The sequence below is a fragment of the Hibiscus syriacus genome, unplaced genomic scaffold (genome assembly GCF_006381635.1).
Source record: "Hibiscus syriacus cultivar Baekdansim isolate YM2019G1 unplaced genomic scaffold, ASM638163v2 tig00110302_pilon, whole genome shotgun sequence".
Taxonomy (NCBI): Eukaryota; Viridiplantae; Streptophyta; class Magnoliopsida; order Malvales; family Malvaceae; genus Hibiscus; species Hibiscus syriacus.
Window position 1 is genome coordinate 238745 of NW_024062671.1, and position 12471 is coordinate 251215.

The window sequence follows — 12471 nt, forward strand, 5'->3', positions numbered from 1 at the left end:
GGCACTCAGATTATGTTATAGAAAGTAATATTGCATACTGCCTTTTAACAGAAGACGGTGATCCATCAATATACCAGGAGGCAATAAACAGCTCAGATGCTTCACTGTGGATGATGGCGATGCAAGAAGAAATTGAAGCCCTTCATAAAAATAATACATGGGACTTTGTGTCACTATCACAAGGAAGGAAGCCAATTGGTAACAAATGGGTCTTCAAAATCAAGCGAAATGGTGATGATCAAGTGGAGAGGTATCGTGCAAGACTGGTGGTCAAAGGATATGCTCAAAAAGAAGGTATTGATTTCAATGAAATCTTTTCTCCTGTGGTTCGACTAATAACAGTTCGAGTTGTCTTGGCAATGTGTGCTACATTGAACTTACATCTAGAGCAGCTAGATGTTAAAATAGCTTTTATTCATGGAAATCTTGAAGAAGAGATTTAGATGCTCCAGCCTGAAGGTTTTGAAGAAGACGAAAAGAAGAACTTGGTTTGCAAGTTGAACAAATCTCTGTACGGTCTAAAGCAGGCGTCGATGTGTTGGCATAAGAGATTTGATTCCTTCATTATGTGCCTTGGATACAACAGACTTAATGCAGACCCTTGTGCTTATTTCAAGAGGTCTGGTGATAACGATTTTGTTATATTGTTGTTGTATGTGGATGACATATTGGTTGCAGGACCCAACAAAGATCATATTAAAGAATTGAAGGTACAACTGGATAGGAAATTTGATATGAATAACTTGGATCAGTAAACAAGATTCTAGGGATGCAAATTCAACGAGACAGAAATAATATGAAGATTTGGCTTTCACAAAAGAATTACTTGAAGAAGATCTTATCACGATTCAACATGCAAGATTGTAAGGAAATTTCTACCCCTCTTCCTATTAACTTCAAATTATCCTCTAGTATGAGTCATAGCAGTGAAGAAAAGAGGATGGAGATGTCTCGAGTGTCGTATGCATCGGCAGTGGGAAGTTTAATATTCGCTATGATATGCACAAGACCAGCCATTACACAAGCAGTGGGAGTGATTAGTCGGTACATGGCGAATCCAGGCAAAGAGCCTTAGAATACAGTAAAGAGGATCCTGAGATACATCAAAAGGACCTCAAATGTTGCATTATGTTATGAAGGATCAAACTTACTAATCAATGGGTATGTAGATTCTGGCTATGCAGGGGATTTGGATAAAAGCAAATCTAATACAGGATATGTGTTCAAAATTTCTGGTGGAGCTGTAAGTTGAGTTTCAAAATTGCAGTCAGTTGTGGCTACATCCACAACAGAGGCAGAATATGTAGCAGCTACACAAGCCAGTAAAGAAGTAATTTGGTTGAAGATGTTATTGGTTAGCTTGGGCACAATCAAGAGTATGTCTCTCTATTTTGTGACAGTCAAAGCGCCTTGCATTTAGCAAGGAATCCAACATTTCATTCAAGGACAAAACACATACGAGTTCAGAACCATTTCATCCGTGAAAAGGTGGAAGAAGGGATGATAGATATGCAGAAGATTCATACCAAAGACAACATAACATATTTCATGACGAAGGCGATCAATGCCGAAAAATTTACTTGGTGTCGATCCTCTTGTGGCCTGTCAGAGACGTAATCAACATGAAGGTACAAGGTAGAAAGAATGTGTGAAGATATGATTATTCTAATCAATTCTTCAAGTGGGAGATTGTTGAAAATCCACTGAAAAAAATGTCAAAAATGGTTGGCTAATTGTTGAAAATTAGCAATGGTATAATTGTATATTTTAGTCATTGTAATTTAGGGTATTTACAAATTAGTTCTTAAGCTTCAACTATAAATACCCTAGCTCATTTACCTTCAAAACCATTCCAAAACATTCTAGCTTTCTTCCAATACTAGAGAATTTAGAGAGTTTCTTGAGAGCTGTTTTCTCTTTTTTTATCAAGAGAGAATTATCGTTGTTTTCTCCTTGGTAGATCGAGAGAAGTTGTAATTCCTATTTTCTCATAGTGAAATTGTTCTACCGTTGCCCATGGTTTTTACCCTATATTATTTAGGGGTTTTCCACGTAAATTTTGTGTCTCTTTTATCTTCATTTTTATTTTCTCAAATTATCAGTTATGATTTTGCTCTATTCAATAACCGTCTTCCGCAACATTTATTATGATGAATTAAAATGAGGGATCAAGGATTAGTAAATTTTTCTCCTCTCACCTATCTTTTTCTTTCTTCACGAGGTTTGTATTCTTTCCGAACCTTACATCATACGAAATAAAGCATGTTTCCAAGCAGTTTTATTTGTAAATATATCATCTCTGTTTTATTACAAATAAGTTTCTGTCCTTCATCATACGATTCATAAGTCTTTTCTTCAGACTGTTTTTTAGAGCGCAGATTTGGTTGAATCAATCACAATCAATGTAAGATATAAATAGAAATTAAGAATAATTCTTAATTGATTTTTATAGACCTCTAAATGAAATTGAAAATTTTAAAAATCTGTTTCAAAATCAATGACTTTTTTTATTAGTGAAAGCAAAGCCTGTCTATTATATGTTCTAGGCATTTACTGATTAACAGAAAGGATGATCAATTATATGATCTAGACCTATACTAATTGCTACCCAGAAAAGAACAAGACATACATAACTATACAAACGGCATTCATTTTCATTGCAAATTCATCCAGAGTAAGTAATGGAAGAAATATAAATATACTTTGAAAAAAATAATATTAAAACAGAGCACAAATAGTTAAAGAAACGCGGAATTTATAATCTCGTAACTGGATCACAATAGATAACAAATTAACAATTATGCATTGCAACAAGCAAAGATCAGTCGTCCTAAGTTTGTAATCTCAACTCTGAAACTATTGGATCGTATTCCACTCTAATCAATTAGTTTAATAGATTGAAATGTTAGATTTTTTACATGAAATCAAAAAAAAAAAAAAATCGGACGGTGCTTGCTGCAACGCAGATGGCTTTCCGACCTGCAGAGGTGTGATTCGAGACCATGAAGAAAGATGGATCGTGGGATACTCCAAAATCTTTGGAAAATGTTCGATTCTTGATGCGGAACTTTGGGGGATTTTTGAAGGCTCATCGATTGCTTGGAACTTGGGCTTGAACTACATCATTATAGAAACAGATAGCAAGGAAGCTCTCGGTAAGATTATAGCTAGACCGGGATCGAGGAATACCTCTTCGATGACTCCCTTTATTACAAACTTGGTTACCAAATGTTGGAGTTTGAATTTCGTCTTTGTACTTAGGGAGAGGAATAAAGTAGCGTATAACATGGCGAATCTAGCATGACACAACCGGCAGGTTTATAGATTTTTCAAACAGTCCGATGGAAGCGTCCAAGATAGTCTAAGAAAAGATGCGTGAAGCTCCAATGCAGAATAGAGACAACTAGCTCTTTTTGCTTATTTCTTATTTCATTAAAAAAATAAATAAATTTTGACACTTTAATTAAAATAGATTAAATTAAAATGATTATTTTTAATGATAATTAAATAAAAAATTAAATATTTTGTTTAAAGAACCTGTCGTTACCAGCCGTATCCAATATGTGAATCCAGGAAAAGCAAGCGATAATTAATTTGAAGTCGTCATTTTCCGCCGCGTACCTCTTCGCCACCTTCCCATTTTTACCTTCTGACTGCCTTCCTGAAACCTTCCTATCACCCCCGTATCATGCCACTTTCCTTCTATAGCTATCTCGCCGTGTAACATTAGTAAGAAATGAAATCGATGCATCATTATTTTAATTCAATAAATATGGGGAAAATTCTTAATTGATTATTGTGGACCCCCCTAAAAAAATTGAAACTTTCAAAACCAATTGTTTTTTATTAGTAAAAATTAAACTTCTACCTTCCATTGTGTCATTCAAAACACAAAAACAAATCATTTACATCTTCAAGACCTTCAGTAATTACTACCCAGATACATACAAGACATAATCAAACGAATGACATTCATTTTCATTGCAACTCATCGAGAATTAGTAAAAGAATATTGATGGTTCGATGTAATAATTGTAAATCAATCCAGATCGATGAATATTGAATATGTGTAAATTATTGTTTATTAATATAATAAATCATATTTTAAAATTTATCTACTCTTTCATATTTGTAATTATAAAAAAGAAGCTTGACGAAGAAGTAATGTGTTACTACTCATCTGTAGATCAAAAGGGATAGAGGTTTGCATTGAACAAGCAATTAAAGAGCTTCGAGTACTCCTAGGTTTGGAGTCTGAACTCTGGAACTATCGGCCCATTCAACTATTCTAAACTAATTTGATGAAATAACGGGTCATTATCAACCTATTAAGAGTATCAATTTATTGACACAAGAAAAGCAAGCAATCCAAAAACGACCTTGTAATTTTCAAGTGTTCCACCGCCCCCTTCGCGGTTTACCTGGTTGAAACCGCCCTTTACGCCTATATCTTGGCTCTTTCCTTCCTACGGTTACTCCCCAATTTCCCAAACACTCGGTTCCCACATAGATGGTTATTTGCTTTCTGTTTCCTTTGATCAGTAATCATCAAAGTCCGTTCTTTCATCTTGTTTATAAGAAGGGCTGATTTGTATTGTACGCCAAGAAAAGGAATGAGGACCACCTTATTCAAATCACCACCAGGGTGACTCCACCTGCTTCTCCACTTCAACTTACTTTTTCCGAGTCATCAATGGAAGAAAATATTGAATCTGCTGAGTTTATCATCACCAAATGGGATTCCTTGTCCGACAACGAAGACTCCTGTAACACGGCTTATCTTTTCTCCAATAACAACGGGGAAGAAGCGAAAGCTGCGAAACAATATTTGTCTTCCATTAGGGGTCTGCAGAAAGCTATGCAGTACTTGGTTTCACATCAAGCAAGTTCCGAGAATCTTGTCCGAGCTCACACACTGATCCAAACAGCCATGAAACGGCTCGAGAATGAGTTTTACCGAATTTTGAAGTCTAATCGGTTTTATCTTGATCCAGAATCCTTTTCTACTCTCTTATCCAATAGACCATTGGCTCCCGGTCAAGGTTTTCAGACTTCGAAGAATATGAGTCTGAGAACGAGTCAAGGGACGAGATTGACTCACTTCCAGAAGCCCAGCGAGTGTCGTTGGCTGCAATAGAGGATTTAAGAGCCATCGCGGAGGTCATGATAAAATCAGGGTACGCCAAGGAATGTATCAAAGTCTATAAAATTATCCGGAAATCGTTCGTCGATGAAGCTCTTAACAGTCTCGGAGTTGACAAGACGTTGAACTTACACAAGATTCAGAAGATGGATTGGGAAGTTTTGGAGATTAAAATCAAGAATTGGACGTACGCTATTAAAACGGCTGTTAAAATGCTGTTTTCCGGGGAGAGAATTTTCAGCGATCAAGTGTTCTCAATTGCGCCTGCTATGGGGCACTCTTGCTTTACGAGTTCCCAGAAAATGTAGCCAAATGCAAGAAAACTCCCGAGAAAATGTTCCGTTTCTTGGATTTATATGAAGTGGTTTCCAATCATTGGCCCGAGATTGAATCAATGTTCAGCTCTGAATCAGCCTCAACCGTCCGATCAAACGCTATTAGCTCCTTAATCAAGCTTCGAAACGGCAATTCAAAAGGATACATCCAAATCAACGGTTCCCGGCGGGGGGATCCACCCTCTTACACGTTACGTAATGAATTACCTCTCTTTGCTTGCCGATTACAGCGAGGTTCTCCCCGAAATCGTCGCAGATTGGCCGTTAACGATTCCGTCACCCTTACCTGAGCCCTTCTTTGGCAGCCCCGACAGCAAGGAGAGCATTTCATCGCCGGTTTCAATCCGGCTAGCTTGGCTTATCCTCCTCATTCTCTGTAAACTCGACGGGAAAGCCACAATGTACAAGGACGTGGCGCTATCTTATTTGTTCTTGGCAAACAATCTCCAGTACGTTGTCGGAAAAGTCCGACAATCGAATCTGAACATTCTTCTCGGTGACGAGTGGTTGGCGAAGCACGAACTGAAAGTGAAACAGTACGCTTCGAATTACGTGAGAATGGGATGGAGCAAAGTATTTGAGTCAATGCCCGAAAATCCGACGGCGGAGATCCCAAACGATCAAGTTAAAGACCATTTCAGAAAATTTAATTCGGCTTTTGAAGAAGCCTACACGAAGCAGACTTCTTGGGTCGTTCCCGACGAGACTCCGAGACGATATAAAAATGTTTGGCGAGGCGGATAGTACCGATCTACAAGGAGTTTTACGAGACGTACGGAGGAATGGTCAGGAAAGAAATGTGGGTTGAGTCAAGTGTCAGATACAACCCTGATGATTTGGAAAATTACTGGTCCGATTTGCTCAATGGGAGCGGCAGTTCGGGGAATGTTATGTCAAGTTCAAGCCACGGTGGGCGGAGTCGTTGAATTGAACCGATCCTATTTTGCAGAAGAATGAATCGCTGGCGACTTTGGTGTACATAAGCTCGTGTACAAATAGGTTTTGTAGGAAACTGATTGACACGTGTATAAAGAAAATATTAATTTTATTCCTCCGATCTTTTATTTTATTTTTATGTGTTAGTTTATAGGAGATCCAAGGGGTGACTTACAAAAAAAATTATATTTTATTGTCTCGTTAATATACTTAAATTTAAATTTAGTTTTTATATTTAATTTAGTATAATTTAATTGTTTTATATTTTTATAATGTCCTTAGTTAAGATGATGTTATTATGAAATTTTAAAAAGGATAACATTTATAGTAGTCACTAACAAGAAAATTTTAAATTTATTAATTTTTTCTATAAATTTATTAATTTTATAAATTTATCTTTAATATAATTTTTTTTATTTATCTTTAATAATAATCTCAGGTAATAGACTACCATAGATATTGCCCAGTATATATGAATTTCAAAACTTTTATTATTGATATTTGGTTAAATCGAATCGCGTCTGTTGCTTGGCCTTGGGGCTTTGGGGGATGGTTTAGTATTGATAAACTTTGTACTTCGAGATTAAGCTTGATTAGTCAAAATATAACTCTATTATTATTATTCTAAAACAGTCATTATAATATAAAAATAAAGATTTTATTTGTAAATGTATTCATGATCTCTTTACTTGTCACAAATGATGTAGGTTTATTTGTATAAAATTAAAAGATTTATCTATGATTTTAAGATGAAATATATTAGGATATTTCTTTTATCTTATAAATCTAGATGTATTGAGATTGATTTTGGAATATTCTTATATTATTATTGTCAGAACCGTCTTTCGGTTGGACTCAGAATTGGGCTTCGACTTGGATTAAATATTTAGAGTCTCCACCGATCATTTATTTTAAGAATAAATGGGTTGATCAGATACCTTATTTCTTATCTGATCTGCTTCTTACCCAAAGATGTCGGATTCGGGAGTCGTTTATAGTCAAAGAAAGGTTAGCACCCTTGAACTGCTCTTTCGGTACTACGTAATTTCAGTTGTCTTTAATTAAGAAAATTAAAAGTTTAAATTAAAAGGTAAAAATACGATCTCAAATTACTTATCTTTAATGGTTTTGAAAACGTACTCTTAAAACCGAGAAAGCGTGTTAGTAAAAGGTAGTGAAAATAAATAAATTAAGGAAAATGAAACAAAGAATAAACAAATGACATGAGTAAAATGAGATAAAGAAAATTACACATGAGAAAAAGTAAAGATAAAATAAAGTAAGTAAATACATAAAATAAAGAAAAATCAAAGAAATAAAATAAAATAAAGATAAACATAAAGAAAATAAATAAGATAAGGAAAATAATAATCATACACATATAATAAATAAGTAAATATAAACACGAGAAGATAAATAAACAAACAAGTAAAGAAAGAAATTAATATATATATATATATATAAAATAAGAAATAAAGAAAGCAATAAAACAAAAAAATAATAAAATACATATCAAATATTAGTTAAACAATAAAAAAGGGTAACATATATATATATTAACGTATAAACAGAAAAAAATAGAAATAAAATAAAAATAGAAAGAAGAAAATAATAAAAGGATTAAATTGTAATAAAAATCAAATATGAGGGCAAAATCAGGAGGAAAATTGATGTGGAAATCGAATTTTGGGTCGAAATGAGGCCTTTTAAAAAACGGGGGACCAAAACAACATTTTCCCCTTTAATCTTCGAAAACGCGTGGATCTTAAAATAAACGGGCCGGGTTATTGGGCTGGTATGCGGGTTGGTATAAATACCAACCCTTAAACACATTTGGTTCATTACCCCATTTGCAAACCGATTGAGCCCCTCCCCCATTCTCAAATCCTCCAAGTGTTCTTGTGTTCTTGAAGAACACATGAACACCACCATGGCTTTCCAGATTCCGGCGACCCCGTCACCTCGTTGGCCGCCGTTGATCGGTGCTGGCGGCAAAACCAAAAAAAATTCATTATTCGAAAGCATGTTTTACCCCGTTTCGAAAATCCGAACCGTTTTTCAAAACTAGCCTCGTATGGGTATAGATTTAAAAAATAGATTTCGAACTCTTCCCCCCTATGGTCATCAGCCTTATCAGTGCTTTTGGGGTTTTTTCCAAGTTAAATCTCAAGCAAACAAGATCAACATGCAAAAGTAAAAAACGAACGAACATAGGTAAATAAAATGCTACCTTTTTATTTCCTTTCGAAAAGCTTTACAAATGCTTCAATTTGCCTTGTGATTTTTCGAGTATTTTCGTGTGTAAATTCTCTGTGATATTGTGCGTGTTCGAATGTGTTGATTTATTTATAGGGTGTACAAAAACCTATTTTTTGGAGTTTAATCCCGAATGAAACTCCTAACACGTTTGTTGTTTGTTGTCTTGAGCGAAACGACCAGCATTGGTTGCGAAAAGAGTGTCGTGCGTCACTGATGGAGGCTTGGCTAGGGTTCAAATAATCCTATGTGTCATTTGCTATGGACCGTTGGATCTCATCTAGATCCAACGGTCACTGTTGTTGGCGGCTGGGGCAAAAGTAGGGTGAGTTATGGTTTCTAGAAACCCTAATCTTCTACGAGTCCTAAAGCTGGTTCGAGTATGGTTCATTGGATCCTGTTTGGGCTCCATCTGGGTCGCGTGTTGGACCTGGGTTGCTGCAATTGGGTTGCACATAGGGCTCGCTAATGTGTAGTGTCTTCACTTGGGCTTTTTTTTATTTGCATTTGGGCCCTGTAAAAAAACAAAATAAATGTAAACATTATTATTATATAACATAATTTGTAAATAATGTTAATCGATCGAAATTTGGTGTCTACAGTTGCCCCTCTTTGTCATTTTTCGTAGAACGAAAAAAAATAGGACAAAGACAAAATGACACAAATTTCGTTCGGTAGAGTTGAAAATTGATTATGATATTTTAATTAAGAATAACTCCCTGTCGATTTGAGTTACGATGACTCTTCCGTCGCGAAGTCGAGTCCATCTTGAAATGATATGGAATTGAAGCCGTAATTCAGAATTTAAATTGAAATGTAACTTCTCGTTTCCAAATTGCAATCAACTTCGGTATTCTTCTCGGTTTAAAGACATTGGTTTAAAAATTCGACTAGATAATAGTTCCTTAACTCCACCATGTGGTTGATAGTCTCTTGAAATCGAACTCAGAAACCTTCGTTGACAGATAACTTTTCTCGACTTAAGTTATGCTGCCGGAAAATAGTTTCTTATCACTAGGCACGGCTAACCCAGGTCTTCTTCTCGAGTTGAAAACCTCGACCGCAACCAAAATGTAGTGTGATTGATATGTCATCGAGCTGAATGGAATCGAACTCGATAATTTTATTGACATATAGCCCTTCTTGCCTTAAGTTATGCTGTAAATTTGATATGCCTTTGAGCTGAATGTAATTGAACTCGAAGGTCTTTTGTTGCAGATAGCCCTTCTCACCTTGAGCTATGCTACAAATGATGTGCCTTTGAGCTGAGTGAAATCGAACTCGAAGGTCTTTGGCAGATAGCCCTTCTTACCTTGAGCTATGTTTAAATGATGCGCCTTTGAGCTGAGTGTAATCGAACTCGAAGTTCTTTTGATGACAGATAACCCTTCTAGCCTTGAGTTATGCTGCAAATGATATGCCTCTAAGCTAAGTGTAATCGAACTCGAAGGTCTTTGGTGACAGATAACCCTTCTTGCCTTGATTTATATTGTAAATGATGTGCCTTTGATCTAAGTGTAATCGAACTCAAAGGTCTTTGATGACATATAACCCTTCTTGCCTTGAGCTATGCTGTAAATGATGTGCCTTCGAGCTGAGTGTAATCGAACTCGAAGGTCTTTTGTTGACATATAACCCTTCTAACCTTGAGTTATGCTGTAAATGATGTGCCCTTGAGCTGAGTATAATCGAACTCGAGGTCTTTTGTTAACAGATAACCCTTCTAGCCTTGAGTTATTCTGTAAATGATGTGCCTTTGAGCTGAGTGTAATCGAACTCGAATGTCTTTGATGACATATAACCCTTCTTGTCTTGAGCTATGCTGTAAATGATATGCCTTTGAGCTGAGTGTAATCGAACTCAAAGGTCTTATGTTGGAAATAACCCTTCTTTCCTTGAGATATGTTGCAAATGATGTGCCTTTGAGCTGAGTGCAATCAAACTCGAAGGTCTTTGGCAGATAGCCCTTCTTGCCTTGAGCTATGTTGCAAATTATGTGCCTTTGAGCTGAGTGTAATCACACTCGAAGGTCTTTTTTGGCATATAACCATTCTTGCCTTGAGCTATGCTGTAAATGATGTTCCTTTGAGTTGAGTGTAATCGAAGTATCGAACTCGAAGGTCTTTTGTTGGCAAATAACCCTTCTCACCTTGAGCTATGTTGCAAATGATGCGCATTTGAGTTGAGTGTAATTGAACTCGAAGGTCTTGGCTGACAGATAACCCTTTTCGCCTTGAGTTATGCTGTCAATAGTTTTTTAAAAATAATGTCTTCCCTTCACGGTCTAAGCCGATCATAATTCTTCAGGTGGTTCCTATGAGCGGGTCTGACCCAAGTGATATGATTTTTTGGTGATTCCCCTTCATGGGAAAGCCCACTGATAAATTCTATCAGGCGGATATCTTCCATCGTGGAATTGAAATCTGGCTTGAAAATGTTAATTGGAAACCTACTACTCATTATTGAGTTAAGCTGAATAGGATTCGTTCTGAATTGTCTCTCGAACCCGTCTGAAATTGATTCTGAGATTTGTAGATATGACAAGTCGGTTAAGGTGTAGCTTCTCACTGCTGAGTTAAGCAGCCACCATCGATCTTTGCAGGTGTTTTTTAACTGAGTATCTTTCGTCATGAAGTCGAAACTTGACTCTGAAAGCTGCAAACAATTATGCATGTTAAAAATGATAAATGTAATGCTCTTAAATATGTCTAAGACGCATGCAATATGAATTAGTCTTGGATGGAGTCTCGTGCTTTATCTGTCAATCTGGTCATTGGAATCGATCGTGCCCCCATTTTCTTCTCGGGCTTCGGCTTTTAAAGACCTTTCATATTTGAGACTATCCTGTTTGAAAATGTTTTTCTCATTTCTCTTATTTTAGGAGGAAAAAAAGATATGAAAATAGAAGAATTATGTAAAACATTGCCCTTTCATTCAGGCTCGCAATCGAATCAAATCATAAACATGAATTCAAAGAATATCAAAAGAATCAATAGCTCTTTTAATGCTTTTAGAGTTATAGCTCTTTGACAATGTTCAAATGGATGAGTTGGCTTTAGGTTGGCCTCCCATTTTCTAAGGTTTCGGTCATTTCTTTGAAACATTGCAACATGTCTTTTTCTTGGCTTGGCATTTTAATTTTATGCGGACAAAATGACGCAACTATAGTCCATCTTTACCGAAACTCCTTATTTAAATAAATTTGATTTAATTTATGGCTAGATGAATCTATAAAGCCGGGGCGTTTAACCAATTGCTCTAGAGGGAGAACTCAATATATAAACACCTTTATCAGGTTAGCTGAATCTTATCCATAAAGTCGGGGCGCTTAACCAATTGCCTTAGAGGACATCTCAAGCTTTATTGTATAGATATTATAATCACCTTTATCAGGTTAGCTGAATCTTATCCATAAAGCCGGGGCGTTTAACCAATTGCTCTAGAGGGATAGTTCAAGCTTTATTATATATATATATATATATATTACAATCTGGGTATACGGATCCAATTTCTTAAGTTTGTCAAGAAAACCCTGTTATAGTCTAGGTGTAGTTAAAAGTCAAGGAATCTCATCTTTAGAGTTCAATTTCCAAGCAACTGACCTAAACTAGATTGACCTACTCGACTATTTCATCTGTAAAGATCATGATCATCACTGAACATCTTCAACAAAAGTATACTAATGTCATATGCAAGGGATGCCCCATGTTGTTCGCTCTTATGTATACTAAATACCAAGCCTCTTGTTTATTGGTTTTTACAAGAAAATGGTATGGTGTTTGAGCACATCTTTTGGGTAAG

The 12471-nt window shown here is 36.0% G+C and overlaps 1 pseudogene; it reads left to right on the forward strand.

The window, feature by feature from the left end:
- Positions 1 to 3300: 3300 nt before the first annotated feature.
- On the forward strand, positions 3301 to 6404 carry LOC120116696 (annotated as a pseudogene).
- The last annotated feature ends 6067 nt before the right edge of the window (positions 6405 to 12471 follow it).